This window comes from Sitophilus oryzae, unplaced genomic scaffold, assembly GCF_002938485.1.
Source record: "Sitophilus oryzae breed Bouriz unplaced genomic scaffold, Soryzae_2.0 scaffold_1274_pilon_pilon, whole genome shotgun sequence".
Classification (NCBI taxonomy): domain Eukaryota; kingdom Metazoa; phylum Arthropoda; class Insecta; order Coleoptera; family Curculionidae; genus Sitophilus; species Sitophilus oryzae.
The window spans coordinates 696,557-720,177 of record NW_022145920.1 but is presented as its reverse complement, the minus strand read 5'-3'; the positions used below and the strand labels follow the sequence as shown (position 1 = coordinate 720,177).

The 23,621-nt window shown below is 33.1% G+C and overlaps 1 protein-coding gene across 1 annotated transcript in view; it reads left to right on the top strand.

Annotated features, from left to right (window-relative positions):
* Positions 1–3,655: 3,655 nt before the first annotated feature.
* Positions 3,656–23,621, top strand: part of LOC115874403 (muscleblind-like protein 3) — a 705,900-nt gene continuing 685,934 nt past the window's right edge. The window contains exon 1 of the mRNA XM_030889570.1: positions 3,656–4,019. The gene's annotated coding sequence lies outside the window, so the exon portion shown is untranslated. The remainder of the gene's footprint in view (positions 4,020–23,621) is intronic.

Below are 23,621 nucleotides of genomic sequence, written 5' to 3'. Positions count from 1 at the left end.
CATTGTATGTATTACGTAGTCAATAAAGATTTATTTATTTATTTATTTATTTATATCATGGAACGCAATAGCGCAAATAACACAATAATAATAATTATTTACACTGCAGAAACCAGAAGTAAGAAAACACTATAAAAGAACAGAATTTGTATCAAAATGTATTAAAAATATAAGTATCTAGTATAACAACATACTAAAATGGTAAACACTGGTATATCGCCACGATTTGGTGGACCTCGTTTAGTCATTTTTTTCTCTTCTTCTCCCTCCAAGCAGTTGGTTTGTTAGCATAGTTATTCATCGAGATTAACAATCTCAGATTGACAATCTCACCCTTAAATTTTATATGAAACTGATTATTGAATATTAAACATACCTGTATATTGATCCATCAATAACTTACCGAATATCAGTGTAAGAAGTTCTTTGAAGTGTTTAAATATTTCATTCTCTGGTCCATTTAGATTTTTATTATTTCCAAATTAAAAAAAAATTATATTGCAGAGCTAACTTCTTTATACGAGAATATTTGGAGTTTTCATTCATTGGAGTCAAAATTTGGTAAATTGGGTATCGAGTAAGGGAAGAGTCGCTGCTGTAATATTAATAATACTCTTAGGAAGGTGTAACAAGGTAACTAAAAATTTGTGCTTACCTTAAAATCTCTTTTAAACTACATACAAACAGAACATTTATATAGAGCTTCCGAATGATAAAACAATAATGGCTGCTAACACATACCACTCCTAGAAAGGAGAAAGGAGAGAGAACACATAAGATACACTTGGTCGGTGTATCTACGCTGAGGCTATCCGCGCGTGCGCACACCTTTATTTCATGCTAGAATGTAGACACAACAGTACACTATTACAAAGTGTCTATATAGAAATTTATATTATGTGTATACGTCACATTTTTACAAGGTGTGTACTATAGGCACAACTATGATACGAAGTATCACACATACATATGACATATACATTGTATGTCTCATATACCGACGTCAGATATCATCATTTTTATAATTATATAAACTCTTTAGAACCTTGAGTGCGTACGGTATACAACTAGTAAACACTGTATGACACAATTCTATCAATATAAACCTGCGTGTATCTCATATGTATATGTTAGAACTAGATGAACACTTAGGTTCACTTTAACATATTTGGTTTCTCATGTGTCTCCCTTGTAGAAACGTAATTTCATTTGGACGTGCTGTATGGGGAACTACTACGTATTAGTTATGTTAAAGGGTTTAAGAAGAATTGGGTTTTGCAAATACTATGAGCTTTAGTATGGGGCTAGTGGGAGTAACGATGCTGCTGTAATTGTTGAAACCTTAACGGAAACTCCATCTGACCATCTGACCATCTCTAACTGACCAAATTGGTCATCAAAATTGACAAATTATCAACAAAAAAACTGATTCATTTTTTGTCTACGTTTATCTATATTTTTCTATATAAATCATTTTTAAATGCATTTACTACAAAAATATATTACCGTTTATATAAAATTCCATTTTAATATTGCCTTTTAGCATTTTAATGAACTCGAAAATAAATTGGTCCAATACGAAAACAATTTTAATTCATTCGGCGTGATTTTAGTGCGCGAAACGTTAACTTACAAATAATAATCGGAAAACATTATTATTATTTATTTTTAATATTACGCCCCTAGCAGGAAAATTAAACAGGCCGGCTGATGTACGCTTTTTTACAAATTATCGTGGATATTGTCGTTACAGCACGAGCATATGCGTTCGTTATTGTAATCGATTGTAATGCATTAGTATTTGCCGGGGATAATTAATTTAATAAAATCTAATAATACAGCTCCGCACTGCAAACAATGGCGGATTTGATTGAAGTTCGTTTTGGGACCGTGCCAGTAGACGGGGCATATTAATTTGTATAATTCAGATTTGGAGTAATATCGAAAAATGTTGGAATTAATTCTTAAAATAAATAAATATTTTCGTTTTAATATAGAATGTTTGGCAGGGGCGTTAATCACCGGGACCTTACAGATCCTTTGTGTCCATCTCTTGAGTTATAACGAGTTTATCTTGAGTTATGATGAGTTATAACGAGTTATAATTCATCATCCAGTATGTAGGCTTTGACAAAGACGGTTTCACAGAGGCTACTTCTCCATCTTTCGATTTCGAGATGTTGATTTTTGAATTCAGTTCTAATTGCGCAATCATTGTCGAACACTAACTCAATTCCACTTATTTTTACCAAAAATGCAAGTGTTTCTAACTTGCACTTAAAAATGTTTAAGCTATAGAGAAAATTACAACGACTCGTTAATAAATAAACAAATAAAATATCACGAGACGTAAATTCCTTCCACGTCTCTTAGCAATGTGTACAGTTTCTCGGTTTATTTCATACGTTTGGCAACGTATTTGCTGTTCTTTCTTTGTTCAGTACATTATAAACGCATTGTACTCTTCTTACATACAGAAATCTCGACCTAAGCCTAACCTTTGCCAGCCCTTAGTATACCAGACTTAAATAAATAAATAATAACTTTATTACAGTTGAGGGTTGGAACCTTTGGTGTTACACAGCAAAATAAAAACACTAAATCACCACAATACACCAAAACACTTTTACTTTTACACTGGACGCGCGTTTCGCTAACCATGTTAGCATCATCAGCAGATGATTATAAACTCAGTTGATAATCTGAGTTTATAATCTGTTCATAAACTGAGTTTATAATCATCTGCTGATGATGCTAACATGGTTAGCGAAACGCGCGTCCAGTGTAAAAGTAAAAGTGTTTTGGTGTATTGTGGTGATTTAGTGTTTTTATTTTGCAATAACTTTATTGCCTGACAGGATTACAGGATCCCAATTAATTGACAATTATAACTAATAAACAATTCATAGTAAATATTTTAAACAAAAAAAATAGTGAGAAAAACTATTCGTTTTAAACAAATTACCAAGTAACATATTAAAACAAACGCCAAAAACCAGATGATTGAATCTTGTAATGGTGGCAGCAGTTTAACTAAGGAGCTGTATAGACTTGGTGAAGTAACTGTGAATCTCCCCCCTTATTTTACCTTATTAAGCGTACATTAATAATGAGGGAAATGTCGTTATTTGTAGATATTGAAAATAGTTTTTACTTTGTTGCGGCTTGGCAGGTTATTATGGCTCCTGTGATGCCGATGCATGATCTCTGCATTTTGCACAGGTTTGACCTTGCTGTAGGCCACATAATACTGGAGACTTGGTAGAAGAACGATGTCGTTATTGTGAGAGATTAACTTAAACTGGAGTGGGTTAAGAAACTTTAGATTGAAAATTTGTAAAAACCGATTACTAATCAAACCGAAATACCCCAGCATGACACACCAAACTTTTCATACGATTTCCCGATTAGCTGGTCCGAATCTCTCCACTATCCCACCCCCAAAAGGCCAGTGCGTGTCGTCTTGCCGGCGTCGTCGTCGCTCTCCCCACCACCCTTCACCCCCGGCTTACGTAATTAGGCGCCCCGGCGCCGCCGGCGGGGGCCCGGCGCCCGCGCATCTCCCCCTCCCCCCGCGGGCGTCGTTTCCCCCCTGCGGCGTCCCCCCGACGCCGCTGGTTGGAGCGCGTCGCCGTCAGTCCCTCGCTATCGCCTGACCGCTTAGCTTGCCCGCCGATAAGCTTTCTCAGAATCGTTGTGTCTGCGTTTCGAGGCGCGCACTTGGTAATTGTAATAATAATAATATTGTTACAAAAAACGTATTATTGTACACTTTTTCTCTCAGAAATCAGGAAAGTAACGATCAGTTTTAAGCTTGAAGATCGCAAGATTAAGAAAAGTGATTGCTTTTTCCGTTCTCTCTGTTTTCGAAGAAGTACTTTCGAGCGTATACCGGCTTTCGAGTATTGTTTCTTTTTGGTGCGAAGTTCTTGTGCAAACTGTTGCTTTCTTCGGATTGTGACTTTTGATCATCGGCTTTTTGGATCTACTGGAACGACCAGCTGTTTATACAATTTCATGTGAGTCTCACAATATTAATAATATTAATATTTAGATTAAATTGTCGCTGCCAGATCCATTGTGATCCTCTTCTGATCCATAAGTTACATCCTCCAGTCCTATCCTTTTCATCTTTAGCAACTTGAAGTTTGAACCCTCCATATAGCTCTTTGTCAATGGTCAATATTACTGCCTCGTACAAAGAACCGCACATTTGCCAGGCTGTCTCACTGATATAAAGGTGTTCTGGCGTTTCTTCTTCAGATTGGCAAAAATCTGCACTTGGCTTTGACCATACATCGCATCAGCATTAGATGTCTATTAAGCTTACAATGTCCAGTTGGTAGACCCAGTGCAATTTTGATATTATTAATATATTTTTATCACATATTATTGAGAGTGAGAATAATTTGTTACAGGACTGTTATTATCTCTTACTCTCTCAAAAATCAGTAATCAGTAAAATCAAGTAATGGTTCTTCAGCATAGAAGACCGCAGATACCGAATATTACTATGCTGCAGAAGACCGCTTTAAGACCCCAGGAAATAAAATTGTTTTTTCCATTTTCTCTGTTTTTGAACGAAGTACTTTTGAGCATACCGGCTTTCGAGTATTTATTTCTTTTTGGTGCGAAGTTCTTGTAGAAACTGTTGTTTCTCCGGATTCTAACTTTTAATCATCGACTTTTGGATCTACTGTGAGTTTGTCATGATGAATTAGTTGGTTTGTTAGTCATGTGTTAACGTCAGGTCTAAAACAGGCAACGGCGACGATGAGATCATATTTGAAGCATGGAAAAAATATATCTACAAAGCAGCACAAAAATTTCAGCAACAAGAACAGCTTTTCAAATAGCTCATTTCTAAGAAATAAGCGAAATATAATAAGTGAATTTAGAAGAAAGAGTTAAAAAACAAGATCCACATGAAACCGATGATGAAACCAAAGATGAAGAAATCGGTGGAAATAAAGAGGATACACATCTTGAAGACCAAATTAACATATATACATAAGAACATAGGTTTTGTTAGCATAAGTTTCTTGAAACCGCTTAGTAAAAATTAATAATTATAATAGAGCTGCCGTATATAGCGTTTAACGCCTTGGGAGTAGCAAGGTACAGCTTGCCATGCTAGAGCCGTTCGGCATACAAGGAAGGTAATGTGGCTAGCACTACGCTTCAACCGCCTATTATTACCTCAGGATTGTCAATCCCAAGTACTAATTTAAGGTTGAGTCGACCTAGGTACCCAAACTATTTTTATTTTAATAAAAATAGTCGGCTAATGAAATGCCGGGTGTAGGATTCGAACCCACAACCTTGAGATTGGTAGACGAGAGCCTACCTCTACGTGACAAAATGATTCTTTGTTAATATAGAAGCAAAAGTGATGCTGACACTGATGATGGCAAATTTTTCGTTTTTTCCATACATATGAAGTCATGAAAATTGGCGATTTTTGATATGTCACCGATTTTGTTAAAACTGCTATTATTTGGTAATTGAAGGACGCAGAATATGAAAATATACACCGTTGTGGCCTTACCCGTACGGCATTAAATGTAGGTATAGTCATAACCATATTCAAATAGAGCTCATAAACAACGGTTCAGAAAAGTGATTTTATCACAAAACAAAAATAGTCAAGCCCTTACCCGTACGGCATTAAATGTAGGTATAGTCATAACCATCTTCAAATAGAGCTCATAAACAACGGTTCAGAAAAGTGATTTTATCACAAAACAAAAATAGTCAAGCCCTAATATTTTAATGTGTTTTAAAAGTACCTAAAGGAAAATTAAAATAACTTTTGATGCACACCATAATACGACCACCAGCAAACTCCATAAGACGACGCATGGTGTCATTGATGACGTGCATAAAATTTCCTACAAATACTGAAATTTTCAAATTTTTTTGGCCAGGTTTACAATTTTGCTAATATTTTAATGTGTTTATAAAAGTACATAAAATTCCCTACAAATAGTAAAATTTTCAAAGTACAATATAATTCTGATGTAAACACAAATATGTCACATAACCATTTTTCCCAGGAATTAAAAATCTTACACCTATAAGCATACAATAAAATTACCCATTCAAAAACAACAAACTAAACAGTCGCTTTTTACGATTTATTTCTCTTTTCCTGCACTCAAAACAGACCTTATAGTTAAAGTAATTGAAGTTTTGAAGCAGTTATTAAATATAAACGATAAACAAGGCATCTAATAAGCCTTATTTGAGGTAGTAAAACAAACGGAAAATACATTGTGTGCTCGCTTGCTCTCTCCGTTCGTTCTTGCAGCAAAGTGCAGAAATTGCTTTGTTTTCATTGTTATTCTTGGAAAATCGGCGAATTCGTTTTGCAGAAATGCGCTTTTGACTGCATTCATTCCACAGTTGATGTAATGGTATTTTTAAATTAAGCTTTATTTTGAGAAATAACATTCAAAACGTCTTTGCTGTAGAATGAATGGAAACAAGAAATACTAGAGAGTTTTCGCTCGCAATACTCGCTTAAGTCGACTAGCTGTCTAATGAACACTGTGTGGTTTTACAGTGTGAGACTTTTAGGTACTAGTATTAATTTATATACATTTATCTCTTAATCTTAAATACCTACTTCTTTTGCCATATAAGTAACATCTGTTTCGAAAACATATAAACCAAACTAAAATAGAAAAATTACTTTTCTGTAATCTATTCTGACATTACATATTAGTTAAATTGTTCTTTTTGACGATTATTAATGTTATGGCCATCAGTTCCAAGCTCCGAACATTATTTTATGATTTATGTAAACAAGGAGGCGTCTTATTAGTAAAAACCAGTAAAAACCGTGTGATATATAGAGTTTTTTAATGCTTATTTAATTTTAATATTTTTTTCTTCCCACGGATTCAAAAAAATGTCTATTTAGTAATGTGTAAAAATGTCTATATCTCTGTGGAGGATTCATCTCTTAAAAAAAGACCTATGGTACACCACTTGTACTGTAAGAAAATCTACAAAATAAAATAATCATTTTTTTTGTAAACAGTGCTGCGTCAATTCATAAGAGACCAATTGGTCAGCAGTGATTTACTAATAAACCAATTCGTAATAGACACAATTTTGTAATAACAGACTTGAAAAAGGAACTAAATTAAAAACTAAAAAAAAGCAAACTTAAAACCAAACCAAACTTAAATTTCAAAATTTACAATTAAAGTAATTAATTAAATTAAATACCCTAAAAATAATTTAATTAAATACCTCTGTAAACTTTCTGTATATGATTATTTTTTATTTGTTTTTAATTTTTACTTAGGTAGGTATGTTTATTTTATATTATGCTCAATTTTATATTATGCTCAAAGAAGCGATAGCCAAACATTACTAACCTCTATAGATGCATGAGCAATACATTTATTTATACCGTATGATCGAAAAAAAATGGCGTCCAGTTGGCTTGGAAATGAACATCAATGACATTCTCCATATAATTTTGTCTTTGACTTTGTATTAGGCTGTATTAAAAAAGCTTCTTTTATTTCTCGTTTAGAGGCTATCACTTTTTTTCATAATAATTTTTGCGTTGTTACAATCTACCTACTCTGCCCTATGTCCTATGCATTTTATTTAAATTGTGTTAATATTGTTATTATTCTTAGTACAAAACTTTTCTTTCTATAGTTATTATTTTTTAAAGAACATGTTTAATAACCTTGCAGTCTGGTTATAAGAGTTTTCTATCATACTATTAAGTATTTATTTTCTTTTAATATTAGTATTAATCTAAATTTATTAATTCTTGTACATTAATTCTACTAAGAAAGATGTTTATTGGTTAGTGCAGGATTTAAATCATAATACAGTTATGATAAGCGTCACTGCCTTCATTGTTTCACTGTTTAGGTTGCAAATTAACAACTCACACATAACTGACGGTATTTGTCACAAATAATTGCATTGTAATAAATAATCAACACATTCCAACAAAAAAACAAAGAGTTTCCTTGATTGTTTCAGAAAAATTTGTCATTAAGCATTCATTTAATAGGACTATTACCAACAGCCTATTATTGCTATTCTGTTTATCTTATCCAGTGTAATTGTAAATATTTTTCTTCTAGGCTTGTTAAATAGCCGTAATAGATAAATATTTGTGTGAATCCAGTAATAATAACAGAATGAATAATAGTTTTATTTGGAAGCATTACTTTAACTGGCACGAAGTTTTAGTCACGGTTTAAAATTACATTTTTTATTAAATAAATTCTAGAAAATATGTGCTTATGTGATTTTTATAATAGTACGATAATACCCATTCATATAAAATAAGTGACGATAATGCTTTCAGGGCACTATTATTAGGGATTCTTCTATTTTTCGTTTCTGATGCGAATTTCAAAATATTTTGAATGTAAAGCAGAGTTTACACTGTGTCACTTTGGATGTACAACCAAAATGAATCACTCAGACTGAATTCATCCAAATTGAATATCCTTGTTTACATATTTTCATCCAGTTCGCAGCAGTTCACTGTTTCACCTTCCGCAGGCTGCCACCTCTCCAAGTGTTTTCTATATCAACGGTTCGTTGAACGCTTCTTGCAACAAAAGTAGGAAGACCGTCAACTTGTTTGAACAGTGATGAAAGGCAATTTATACTTATCACTTTGGATGATTCATCCAAGTTGTACATCCAAAGTGACAAATGTAAATGAGCCCCTACATTTATCACTTTGGGTGATTCCTCCAAGATCGTCATTAAAAACGACAAATTGAATGAGCCTTAAGATCTCTTCCTCGTGACAAAAAATGTGTCGGTCTAATAAAAATGGAGATAAATCATTTTTCTTTGTGCTATTTTTATGCAATTCTTTGAAATTCGATATAAAAGCGGATATGTGCGGAAAACCACACAGATAACGCGATTAGCGACAGACTTTTTGTGTGTTGGCAAGTTTCTGTTTCCACTTTTATTAGAATTATCACGAATTATGTTTGGTCTGATGAACCGCGAACTTGCAATCAATCTTTCCGTCAATTTAATGGTATAACAGCGGTAAAAATAAGTTTATTATAAAGAAGAAGATTAAGTAAAAAGAACAGGATTTTTTTTGTATATAAAAAATGTAATAATATATCTAAGTATGTATCAATAAAAGCTAACTCTATATGTAGAACTTGTAAATAATAAATAAATCAATTTGTTTCGTGTCATACAAGTATAATATCTAGACCGGGAAATCAATACAAGAAACAAAGAAACGACATCGGTCTGGATTTCCCCGGGAAAGCAAATAAACCGAAAAAAAAACTTTTCCTGATGAAGAAAACAAGACTGGAACAAAGGTTCCATTCTCGACACGCTTGCTCGTAATAAAACCCTTTGTTGTGTCCATTTTAACGAAAACTTATGTATGTATCGTCAAGGTCGCAGGTATCTATGGAAACAGTTGCAAAAGGATGAGAATGTTCTCTTTCAGAACGCTTTACTCTAAAGTAGAATTAAAAAAAAGTGAAATTGTGAAAAATCAAACATTTTCCTTGATTTATTGAGATCGGTGAAGTTAGCAACTCATTGAAAGCAGGAATTATAAAATACGATCCTGCTTGGGCTGCTACAATCCTGCTTTATGCTGCTTCAAATCCCAACCCAGCCACACCTATTACTTTTATTTTGGTTGCGTCATCGACCCATCTCTTTTTTGGTCGGCCCACACTTCTTGTTGTTCCCCTAGGTCTCCATAGGATTACTTTTTGGGGCCATCGGTCTGGATCCTGTCCTGCTCCATGTCCTATCCATTGCCACTTCAGACTTGCCACTATTTTAACGACATCTATTAATTTTGTTTTTTTGACGTATGTGGGTATTCCGTATTTTTTCCCTAATGGTGACTCCCAACATGATTCTTTTCATGGCTCTTTGTGCTACTCGTAGTTGTTCTGCTGTTTTTCGAGTAATTGCCATAGTCTCTAAGCCATACGTAAGCACAGGTAGAATGCAGCTGTCGTAAGCCTTTTTCTTTAGGTTCATGGGCACCTTTTTATCCTTGAAAATATCGCTCATATTTCCAAATGCTACCATGCCAAATGGATCCTGCGTTTGATCTCCGTATTTTGGTTTTCTTTGCCCAGCTTGATTTTATGACCTAAATATATATAATGGTCTACGTTTTCAATAATAACGTTGTCAACGGTAATGTTATGGATATTGTTGCTCATTATCTTGGTCTTCTTCAAGTTCATTTTAAGGCCAATTTTCTGGGATTGGTCATTTAGCTCATTTAGCATGGTGTTTAGTTCTTGAATGTCGGTGCTCAGCAAGACAATATCGTCTGCGAACCTCAGATGGCTAAGGTGTACCCCATCGATGTTTAGACCTCTATTTTCCCATTCTAATTTCTTGAAGACATTTTCCAGTGCCAGTGTAAATAACTTGGGAGAGATGGTATCTCCTTGTCTCACGCCCTTGCCGAGTAGTATTTTTTCTGTTTTGAGGTCATCATCTAATTTAACTTGGAAGGTTGCACTATCATAGATATTTTTAATAATGGAATAATATCTGGAATCAATTCTCGCGTCCTCCATTGCAGCTAGAAATGACCAGGTTTCGATGCTGTCAAAGGCTTTTTGGTAGTCTACAAAGGCCAAATGTAGAGGTATATTGTATTCTGTTGTTTTTTCAATGACTGTTTTAATTGTTTGTAGATGATCGATGGTACTAAAACCTTTTCGAAAGCCTGCCTGTTCTATTGGCTGATAGGAATCTAGTTTCGTAGACAGTCGGTTGTTGATAATCCTAGTGAAGAGCTTGTATAGATGCGAGAGAAGGCTTATTGGTCTATAATTCTCTATATTTGTAAAATCTCCTTTTTTGTATAATAGCACAACTTCTGCGTTTTTCCATGCGTCCGGGATTCTACCCTCCATCAGACATTTATTTAACAATACTTCCACGGCATCCACTAATGGTTTTCCGCCCATCTTCAGCATTTCAGGTGTAATACGATCTTCTCCTGGGCTTTTGCCATTTTTTATTTGTTGAAGTGCGTATTTAATTTCTGTGGTTGATATTTCTGGCATATCTTCTGATCCTACGTTTGTGATGTGTTTTTGTACTCTATCTTTGTTTGGTATAACAGACTGATAAAGTTGTTCGTAGAATTTGTGTATTTCATTTCTAATTTCATGTTTGTCTGTTGTTATAGTGCCATGTGTGTTTCTTATCTTTATTATTTTTTGTTTTCCGCGCATTTGCTTGCGTCTTAACACTTTCATGCTTCTATTGTTTTCAAAGCTGAAACTTATCAAGTTAAAATAAAATCATTCCTTAATGTGGGACTGATTACCAGGAATCGATTCGTTCCATTTCAAAAACGGCAAGAGTGGCTGGTATAGGGTTTGAAGCAGGATGAGGCAGGATTATAGCAGCCAGGGCAGGTACTTGTTTCAGCCATCCTGCTTTTATTGTGTTGCTATGTGTTACGTCACCAATCAGACTTAAACTATGTCTGTTTTTAAGATACAGCAAGTGTTTCTGGGATGAAATTTAGAGCAGGATGCAACAGGGGTTTAGCAGCGCAAGCAGGAACCACTTTTGGCGATCCTGCTTCTCATGTGTTGTCAAGTGGGACGTTAGCAACCAAAATAAAAGTAACTAAGTATAGCTTAAAATTGGTAGGTGTGGCTGGGTTGGGATTTGAAGCAGGATAAAGCAGGATTGTAGCAGCCCAAGCAGAATCGTATTTTATAATTCCTGCTTTCAATGAGTTGCTAACTTCACCGATCTAGTTTGTCGGGGTTTTTAACAGTGTACTGTCTCCTCAATGAACACCTGAGTAGATTGAATCTGAGAAAGATTTTGTGAGGAAAATGGGGAACCTCCAGAACATCTCATCACTGGACGCGATTGATATCGCAGATGGAGAACTAACTTCTGTAAAACCGTGTCAGATACTGACTTTTGTCAAAGCCCTGTAACTGTATGATGAGTTCTAACTTAAGAGAGGGGGGCACAATAGATCTATAAGGTCGCGGTGATTAACTTTCCTCCTTTCATACAATCTATGTCTCTGTTAGTTTCTTTTATTTATGCTTTTATCTGATTAAATCTTGAAATAGAATACTTCTGAATACTTTCAAACTCTTAGTTCAAAGACCAGAGGAGCATATAAGGAAAATTGAAAGTTGTAAGGTCTCGTATTTTATCTCGTATTGCTGTATTCTCTTTCTTTTATTTATATTTTTCTTAGTCTCTGGTGTCAGTCCTTGTGAAATTTTATTGACAATAACATCTTGGATTACACGATAAACATAGGAGAGATAATTTGAAAACATTATTTAAATTCAGTAGATTCAAAAACTTCCCATTTGGATGACTGATGTTTTTTTTTGGTGGATAATTTATCCATTCTTTTTTCTATTCAAGTGAAAAATATGGAATATTTAGAATTAATACCCACGTATTAGGCTTCTAAGTATATGTTTTTTTTTCTAATTACATTTATTTAAATCGGGTTATTATCCTCGGTGATGTCATCTTTCTCTGTAATGGGGTATGTTAATTCTTCGAAACGTTCCACTAAATTATCGTGACTTAACAACAATAATCGTGCCTTTCTTTTCAAATGGACCCAAAGGAGCGGACAGCGTCTTGCATCTAGTCTGGCAGTAGGGATGTTGATATTTAAAAAAATAATATCGATATACATTAAGGTGCGCCAAAAAAAATGGTATAGTAAATATAGCAATAGCAAACATTAGACCAGTGTTTATAAGATCAAATTCGATTTTATTGAATTATTTATTATGAATTATATTTTATCAAAATATAATTCATTTAGAGCGTAGAAAGCCTTGTCTAGTAAATAAGAGTTCAATGCTTTGCGAAATGAAGAAAATGATGTTATGGATTTGATTTCAAATGGCAGGTGATTGTGCATTTTTTCGAGTTGTATAATATTGAACTTTTAACTAACTCTGAGCGTGGGGTAGGTAGATAAAGATCTTGCTCCGCGTTCCTGAGTGGATAAGTGTGAGATGGCCTTTCTTGAGAAGCTGATACATGCTTACGTGTATAAAGAAAGAAAGACATGAAAATAAAGACATAATTTAAAATTCCGTTACAATACGGATATAGATTGAAGTTTTGTGATTATAGTGATGTTAAGGTCCGATATGATTTTTCATTTAATCGACTAGTTTGTAAGTTATTGAAGCAGATTTAGTTAAAAAAAAAATTTCTATAAAGATATATTGTTCCTGGCGTACGGAAGCTTTTCTTCAATAGAGCAGTCATAGGTTCGTTTGTATTTCACTGGAGAAAACCAAATTACACCAAAACTAAAATTAATTGAGCGCCAGACAAGATACAAAAAACATAGTCGTAGTTAAAAATAAATGACTGTTTTGAATCACGATGATTCCTAATTAAAATTAATTAGAATTAGCGATAATTAATAATTATTGTAATTTTAATGTTTAACCAAAGAACATTTGATGAACTTTACGAATTTAGTGAGAAATAGAAAATCACGATAAGATGGATTAAAAAAAAAGATGTCGATAATTTGGTTACATCGATGTTTCTGTACATCCCTAGATAGTGGTTTTATTTTTACTATTTTTTTACACGGTCGTGATGAAAGAGGTTGAAAACCACAGTTAGGTTTTTATTTAACGATGACTGAAGTTTCTTTGTTACGTTACGGGGTCGGTATGGTCATGGTGGCATAATATGCAACTGAGATGCTGATTTTGCAGAATCAAAGGACCGATTTTGCTTAGTAATTATGTTACTTTGTACCAAATACACATCAACACTCTGTATTAATTATCACCAAGTCCTGTTCGATGTAATATAAACTATATCTTGATTTGTTTTCTATATTATCAGTAATTAAAATTTAAATATAAATATTTACTAATGAGATGAGGTTAAATTTTATAGAGTTACGTGATTAGTTTCTGTCATTTAACTGATTGTTTCAGATATTTTATGGATTTGAAAACAGAACGGAGGGTGCTAAATAAATTAGAACTTCTTCAAAGTTTGACAATTAACCCGCGCGGCGACAACCCTCATTTATCGGGAAAATTTCATAACTTCACTTCGCCTCACTTCGGGAAAGTTTTTGGTGGTTCATTAAATAAATACCTTCACCTCGAGCTCACCTTTGTTTCTTAACAATATTAAATAATCCTAAAGTTATTGTGAATATTTAGAACAAGATTGGGAATTAAATAATATCTTTGTATTTGTGTTATGTTAATAAAAACACTTAACCCTTAACGGCTACACTGAATAATTCTCCTTTTATCGTTACAGAGTGGTATTTTTCTATACTTGTATGAGTTTATATGAGTTAGTTAAAAATATACCGGGTGCGTTTCAAAAATGGCTCACCCCTAAAACTTTTTTATTTTTCCAGATAAAAAAACGATATTTGGTATGTGAGTATATTACATAAATTAGCATTAATTGACGTATTCAATTGTTTTCCGTATTTTCCTGTTTCACCAGAAATGACTACAACTTTTGATTTTTAAATGACACCTTCGATATTTTTTTACTTTATTCGATAGAAAATGGCATTCTGAATAGAATGACATATCATATGTTAACTTTTTCGGATATGATTTATTTGAAATTATTGTAACATGTGGTTCATAACGACAATTTGGCTCGAAATTCCAAGGTACCAAATTATTACAGTTGAGGGTTGGAACCTTTGGTGTTACACAGCAAAATAAAACACTAAATCACCACAATACACCAAAACACTTTTACTTTTACACTGGACGCGCGTTTCGCTAACCATGTTAGCATCATCAGCAGATGATTATAAACTAAAGTACAATCTACAAGTTGAGCATTTATAGACTCGCTCAGTGGGCACCGAGTGGGCGTGGCAAAATCTAGCCAACCGAGTCAGAGCCCACTGAGCGTAACAGTTAGATTTCCGCCACTAGAGTAGTAGGAACAAAGAACTTGAAGGAATTGGACCGTTGTCTCTGTTCATACTATCTTTGCATTTATTAATTCTGATGCTTTCATATGCATCTAATTGCCTGTAATTTGAGACTTGTTTAATTAATTTTAAATTATTAAGATCTATACAATGTTCTTTATCAACAATATGTTCGGCAACGCAAGATTTACCTGAGTTAAATGTAGTGTTTAAAGAACATTTAGTTCAGATAAGATATGGTAGACCGGATAAATCTTGCGTTGCCGAACATATTGTTGATAAAGAACATTGTATAGATCTTAATAATTTAAAATTAATTAAACAAGTCTCAAATTACAGGCAATTAGATGCATATGAAAGCATCAGAATTAATAAATGTAAAGATAGTATGAACAGAGACAACGGTCTAATTCTTTCAAGTTCTTTGTTCCTACTACTCTAGTGGCGGAAATCTAACTTTTACGTTCAGTGGGCTCTGACTCGGTTGGCTAGATTTTGCTACGCCCACTCGGTGCCCACTGAGCGAGTATATAAACGCTCAACTTGTAGATTGTACTTTAGTTTATAATCATCTGCTGATGATACTAACATGGTTAGCGAAACGCGCGTCCAGTGTAAAAGTAAAAGTGTTTTGGTGTATTGTGGTGATTTAGTGTTTTTATTTTGCTACCAAATTATTTGTAAAAACTGTTTTTTCCAAATATGCTAATGAGCCACCCTTGTTCCATTTGAAAAAATTGAGATACGATTAAAAATACGATTTGGGCGTCTTTTAACAGGCCAAGACAAGAGACTAAAAACAGACGATTAAATCTATTTTTCCAAGGTTCCTTGATTAAAAATTTGTGTTTTTAACACAGCCATGGCACTCTAGATTTAAATTTAAATTACAATTTTTTTAAGCGAGAATATATTGCATATGTCAAAAGTTGACATATGATATACCGTAAAAATATACCGAGGGTGCCATTTAAAAATCAAAAATTGTAGTCATTTCCGGCGAAACAGGAAAAAAATACAAACAATTGAATACGTCAATTAATCCTAATTTATGTCATACTCACATCCCAAATATATCTGACTTCGAACTAAATCTGACCTGAAGCGACGTCAGACTTTGTGCAAATTTAGGTCGGGTCCTGGTGATATGACCGGTGACGTCGCTTTACTCTTAAAAGCGACGTCGTTGGATCCGAATTGGTAAACTCAACGATCTCTCGACGTACAAAATAACAACGTACCATTTTTATTAATTTCCCAACGTCGTTCCCACGTTGGCTTGCACGACGTACATATACTTGAACTAGCACGACGTCTACCCGTTGTCCGAATAGGATACGTCCCACTGATAATCCCTAAAGTAACATCCAATTATATTTTGTTGTATTTTATGTTCATATTTATAACCTAATTTACGTATCTCTGTTTACGTCCGTAAATACAACCCATTAAGTAGCATTTGCGGCCTAATGAACGTCATGAACATAACCTAATAAAAAGTTTTTGTAAACAAACTTAATTTTTTTATTATGCCTAAACTAATGTCAAAAATAAGTCGGGTGTATATAGGGTGGATTGCAATGATTGTGATGCCGTGTACATAGGCCAAACAGGTAGAAATGTAGATATAAGGATTAAAGAACATGTAAAGTATATTAATAATCTCCAGCATAGTTCTGGTCTTGCAACTCATTGTATAGTAAATAATCACAAAATTAATGAAAACTCAATTAACTTACTACACAGAGAAACAAAAGGTAGACGCTTAAATTACATTGAACAGTTAGACATACTAAAATCTGTTAAAAACGAAAATAATGTTAACGACCAACAAGGATTTCTAAACACATTTTTTATTACTCCTATTGTAAACTCTCTGAACCCACCCCAATAGCAAATATATATATAGTTACAGTGTAGTTAGACGATTTGTTCTTAAAAATCTCTTGAAAAAGGCCTAACAAGCCGAAACATATATGTAGAGTTAAAGTTACTCTTATTAAAAGTTTTTTGAAACATCTAAAAGCGTGCTTTATTAAAATACTAATATTTCAACGATGTTTCACAAGGAACCAACCACAGCTTCAGTACAATTTAATAAAAAAAAAAAAATTAGCTAGTATTTAATCAATAATCCCATGTTTTTATTAACTAAATTATTTATTGCCTTATATTGTGATTTCCGATACACCCCCCTCAATAAATTATGAACATTGTCTTCTAAAATATCGCCTCGCAATTCCATCCCAAACTACAAAACAGAATGACGGCAAACTTTCTCTAAAGTTTGTCCGTGTCCGACTCGTGGAGATGAAACAGTCGGGACAGATTTAGTTTGGAGCGACAGCCCTCTTCCTAATTGTTTAATCAAGTAAATAGAAACAAGGACTGGTGGCTGGACGAAGTTGGTCAGACGACTTGACCCTTTTTGACAGCTCGATGGACGATAGAGATGTTCTTTGGAGGGATGAGCTTGTAGTAAAATAACTAATAATAGATTCTGTGATTTGTTATCGTAAATTGATATAAAGTACTGACAAAATTGAAGTACCGTGGTAACTGGAAGACTCCATTCATGGCCTGGAATTTTTCTTTCAGAACAAGGGGCCGTCCTCTGCCGGAAACACTGCGACCTGTGAGGCCTATTGTGTTTGTCCCCTTTATATATCTGCACCACACTGAAAAAAAGGATCTCTCAGTCGAAATGAATATGACTTTGACCCAAAAGATTGGCGCTTTTCAATAGGGCCAAGAACGATGTTTCTTTGCCCAAAGCATTAACTATCTTTTCATAAGCTTTAAAAAATTACTTTAGAGAATGGAAGAATCTATCTGTCCAAAGTATTTCACTCTTGACCCAAAATGAATATGCAAAGAAGTTCTTGCTACAAGAACAATAGTCTCTTTGATTCATGCAAAAATTCTTGATTGAAAAGGAACATTTCTTGATTAAAGAGACACTTTCCTTAAACAAATAGCGAATACTATTGACTCAACTAAAATTTATTTTGATCTAAGAGTAGTCTATACATCATATACAGGCATATTACGAGGTATATTATTTTCTGATAAATTTAGGTTTTCCTGGTCTGTAGTAAGTAAAGTGATATTATTTTCCTCTTGTTTCTTCTTCTTCTTCTTTTAGAAGGCGTATCGCCTGTTTAGTTCCGGTTTCCTCCTCGTCGAAGCAACTCTTGCGAGGTTGACTGCCAACTGTCTTGCCAACGTTTAGGTGGTCGTCCAGTAGGTCTTCTGCCATCGGGTACGTTGTTGCGAATTATTATGGCCATTCTGTCGGGGCCCATTCTATTGACATGCTGGTTCCATTCTCTTCTCTGCCTTATCCATCTGACAACGTCGTTTGTTTGGCACTTTTCTCTTATGTCTACATTTCTCTGTCTGTCCCTCAATGTGTATCCAGTTATCATTCTTAAGGTCTTCATTTCAGTAGTTCGTAGGATTCTCTTTGTTACTGATGTTTCAGCTCTGGTTTCCGCACCATATGTCATCACTGGTCGTATGCAGGTTTTGTATATTCTTGACTTACATTCTGTACTCAAATGTTTGTTTTTCCATATGGGATATTTAAGATGTCCTGATATTGCGGCAGCTTTATTGGCTTGTTTCCTTACTTCTTCTTCCAGGAATCCTGAGCTTGTAATTTTGCATCCGAGGTATTCGAATGACATTATCTGATCAATAGTTTTGTTTTTTATTACCAATTTGCACCGTAGAGGCTCCTTTGTAATGGTCATGCATTTGGTCTTATTTGTGGAAATTTGCATGTTAAGTTTTTCTGCCTGTCTGTTAAAAGCTTGTAGCATTCTTTGGAGGTCGTCCTCTGACTCTGCAATAAGTACTGCGTCATCGGCATAGCATAATATGTTTACTTTATGCATTCCCATTCGATATCCTAATCCAGTATTCTTGACGGTTTTTATTACTTGATCCATGATTGTGTTGAATAACAGAGGGCTGAGACTGTCGCCTTGGCGAATACCAGTTGTAGTTCGAAGATGCTGCGGTAAGGTAAAGTTTGTTCTTATTTGGGTTGTTGTGTTATTTTCCTCGATAGTAGTTATTTCTGCTTCTTCACTCCTTGGTATTTATTGGGGTGGTTCATCACTCAACAAATTACAAAGAAATGTTAACATCACGATTAATCAAAGTAAAGCAAATAAATTATTAAAATTATAAGCTTTGGTCACATTTTGAATTTTTTAATTTGACGACTTGAAATTCTAAAATTTTTGTAATTATTTGCATAAAAAAATCGATACCTATATTCTTATTCTATCTATAGTCACACATGCATTATCTAAACAGGTGCATTAGGTAAATGTCTCTTACCTTCAAATATAGCAAATAAATGCTCTAATTTCCATTTTTTCAGAAACTCCTTTAAAGAATCCATATATCCTAAAATTTGTTTGTAAAAAATCTTATTTTTAAAGACGATTGCCTCAAATCAAGGACTTAATTAATCAAGATAATTAGAAAATATTGCGAAGAACATGAAATTTCGTTTCGCAAGAATAGATGAGTTTCAACCATAGACTTAAAATAAAATATAGACTACACTATTTACATCTCAACGCGGACAAACAACCTTTTTTGTACACATGTTTACTTCTGGGTACAGTCGACCGAGCCTTCTCATCCAGCCTATGTTAAGCAGTCGTCTTTAATATTAATAATATTTTTTCTTGTTATACACATATATTGAGATATTACTACTTACAGTTTAATAAAGTAGGTTTTATTATTCCATAGATGTATTAAATAGCCCTTATACTACTAAATTATAAGTTTGATATTGCTTATCAGCGACAAAGCCTCTTTACATTATGACAACACCGATTAGAGGCGAGGAGCCTATTCATTCATTTATTACCCAGTACGTATCGCAATGCGTGCGGTAAAGCTTTGTTGCTATCTCCCCGGCTGTATTAACGCATTTTCTATTGTAGTCCTTAAGTGCTTATTTTATTTAATTTTTCTGTCTAAAAACTATAAAATATGGTTCGCCAGTGCCAAATTTTAGTAAGAAATTTGACTTAAATAATCCATTTCAAGCTCCTTGGAAACGACTTTTGAACGGCAAACCTCAATTTACCCACAGCAGTCAGTGGCGTTGTTGTAGAAAGGCGCTTATTTAGATAATATTTTAGTAAAATGTAAATCTTTCGAATTTTCTTTTACATTACATTATTTACTTACTTACATGGGTAAAGGTAACCATAATTATAACCCTGTTAATAATTAATAATGTTTTTATTAAAAATATATTCCGGTTTATTCTAAAATTATCTTCAGAATCTAAAATAATATACAAGAATTTTAAAATGATATTTACATTATGGAAAAAAACATGATTTTTGAATGATACTGGTCGTCTCAAAAGTGTCAACTCTATAATTTTTTATTTTTTTAGATAAAATTAGATTTTGTATGTTAGTAGGTATATGACATAAATTAGATTTATGACTAATTGTTTTTGAAGTCTTTTCCTGTTTCACTCCTGAAATGATTACATCTTTTGATGCAGTACCCTCGGTATATTGCTACTTTTATCTTTGATAAAAAAATGATTACCCCCCAATAGATATATCATATGTCAACTTTTATTTTAAAAATACATCCTATTTTAAATTTCAATCCAGTTTTTTTTCAATCCACTAAGTTTAAATCAAGGAGCCTTGGAAAAATAGTTTTGATCGTCTAATAGGTTTCTGTGTCTTTGTCTAGGGCGGGTTAAAAAAGATGTACAAATCGTAAGCTTTTTTAATCATGGGCGATATGCTTCCAATTTCAAATGGAACAAGGGTGATCACAGTATTATTTTGGAAAAGCATTTTTTATGAATATATTGATACCACAGACTCGGTATTTCGAGTCAAAGTTGTCGTTATGAACCGCGTTACAATTATAATTTTAAACTATGCGAAAATGTCAAAAAGCGACATATGATATGTCATTCCTATTCAGAGTGTCATTTTCTATCGAATAAAGTAGAAATATACCGAGGGTGCCGTTTAAAAAATTAAAGTTGCTAGTCGGCTTCCGTGAAACAGGAAGCACTTCAAAAACACTGAATGCGTCAATCAATCCTAATTTATTTCAAATACTAACATACTAAATCTTGTTTTTTTTATTTGATATGGAGATGATATGGAGATGAGCCACTTGAGACGCACCCGATATAATAAAGACAGTACTGAGTTAAATAAATGTAGTTTTATTTTATCCACTTCCTATCACTTTCCTTGCTTTAATGGAACATTTATGTTTTCTAATTTACATACAAGACATCATTTAAATCAGAAAAACATGTAACAATCATATTTTTTTTCCTCTCCTGTCTGATTCTTTTATTATGATTCTGTGTGGAATAGATCCTGTTTTGATTAATAATAGCTGTAAATGTTTCTGACTAAAATTAATAATTTATTATTTATTATTAATTATTAATTAATTTATTATTAATTTCAAAAATTACCTAATTTCGATTAAAAAAATTTCTTCTATAACGTGTATTTTATTATTTTTATCCTTTTTGACTCTAAATTGCTTTTTCTAAACTTTATTTAAAAACCTGTCCTAAATCTTAATAAAATATAAAAAGTTTTTAAATACGATATATTTTAATTTAATTATAGCTTCATTAAAAATAAAAAAATTACCCGGCTATGATACATGAGAGTTCAGTGCATTTGAGTAAAACGAAAGACAGTGTTGTGTTTTCGAAATGTCAGGGAACGACCGTTACGACAGAGACAACCTATCTATCGAACTCCTTTAAAGAATCCATATATCCTAAAATTTGTTTGTAAAAAATCTTATTTTTAAAGACGATTGCCTCAAATCAAGGACTTAATTAATCAAGATAATTAGAAAATATTGCGAAGAACATGAAAGTTCGTTTCGCAAGAATAGATGAGTTTCAACTAAATACGTGTCTTTAGTTGAAGGTAATCAATGGCCAGTCTTGTAATAAGTCATTTTTATCAGTGTACGAATTACGCCGAGACTTAGGTCTTTTCGTGTCCTAATTTACTGGACTAGGGGGCATAATGGATCTGTAAGGTAGCGACGATTAACTCCCCTTCCATACATACATTCTACATTCTAACAATTTATTATTTGATTTTCTGAAAACTGTTATATACGGCTGAACGCTTCCGAACTTTGTTCGTTGTGTACAAAAATAGTTGAATGCGGTTGAGGCGGGACTTCGCAGATTAAACAGTATAGAGCAAAGCCGCAGTTTAGAATGCTGAATCCTGCTAATTATAAACTTTGAAACAATGGAGCCGTTACATTAACAAGCGGCAGATTCGGGATTAGATAGCCCGCGTTATTATTTAACAAACCTTTTCGTTATATTGCAATTTCAATGGAATTAGACTTAACAGAGAGTTAGTCTGAATTGGGTTTTAATGCAAGCGATAAAATCTACCAGTAATAAAATGATGATAATGATGATATATATATATTTATATACAGGGTTGTTCACCACATACGACACGGAGTATTGTAGCTAAACGATTAGATTTTTACAAATTGTGAGTTTTGGGTTCGTTGAAGGACTATTAGAGCTACAATTTAAAAATATTTTTACAAGATACAGAATGTCCCAAATAAATAATAAATATCAAAGTTGTATATTTTTTAAATGGAACACCCTGTATATTATTGCATTTTTAGTTTCTACGATTAAAATAAATGTAAATTTGATTAAGGTTTATTACACTTAAACCTTACCGTTTTTGAAATATTTTCAATTTTGTAAAATTGCAGTATAAATTTTAAGGTTTCATTTCTCCGAAGGTATCAAAGTTTTTAATACCTAATATTTACTAAAGTTTACTTATTGTTCAGTTATTGTGTTGCAATAATAAAAATTATACTCCCTTATACAGAGTGTCTAAAAATTTATTTTAAATAATTACTAGCTGTAAACGGCAATTACTTATTTAATTTAAATAGAACACCCTGTATATTTTATGAGAATCAGATGCACAATTTAATTGTCTATCAAATTGTGTTATACCACTTCTTACCTATTCCTTCAAGTTTTCGTAGAAAATGCATTTTCTTATAATTTAGACCTCATTTATCAATATACCCATGGAATATTGACATTTTAGATTGTTTTTAAAACAACAAATGTGCAAAATGTACATACTAGTAATATTATCGTTTTTAGTAAAACGATAATATTACTAGCCCATTTATATGCAAAAAGAAAACTATTTAAATCTTTATAAAAGAGTATACCATTAATTAAATATACCACCAGTATTTCCGCCCAAATACTAATTAATTACATACTTAATTGTGTTCATTAATAAATTATTTTAAATACATGTGGATTTGAATCAGAAATCAATATAATAATAAGTTATGAAAATGAACGTCTCGAACGAAAATTAAATATCATTTTTAAGGTGTTACTTTTTACCACACTGTCTAATACACAGTTTTTCATACATACATAATTCAGTTTTTTAGTTTTTGGATCAATTATTATTAATCAACGCAAACAGTCAATTAATGTAGTTTGAATACTGGAATCATATTAACTGGTCCTCTTTAACAAAAAATATTTAAACAGTTTTTTTATTTTTTAATGAAATAAACGAATTATATCGAC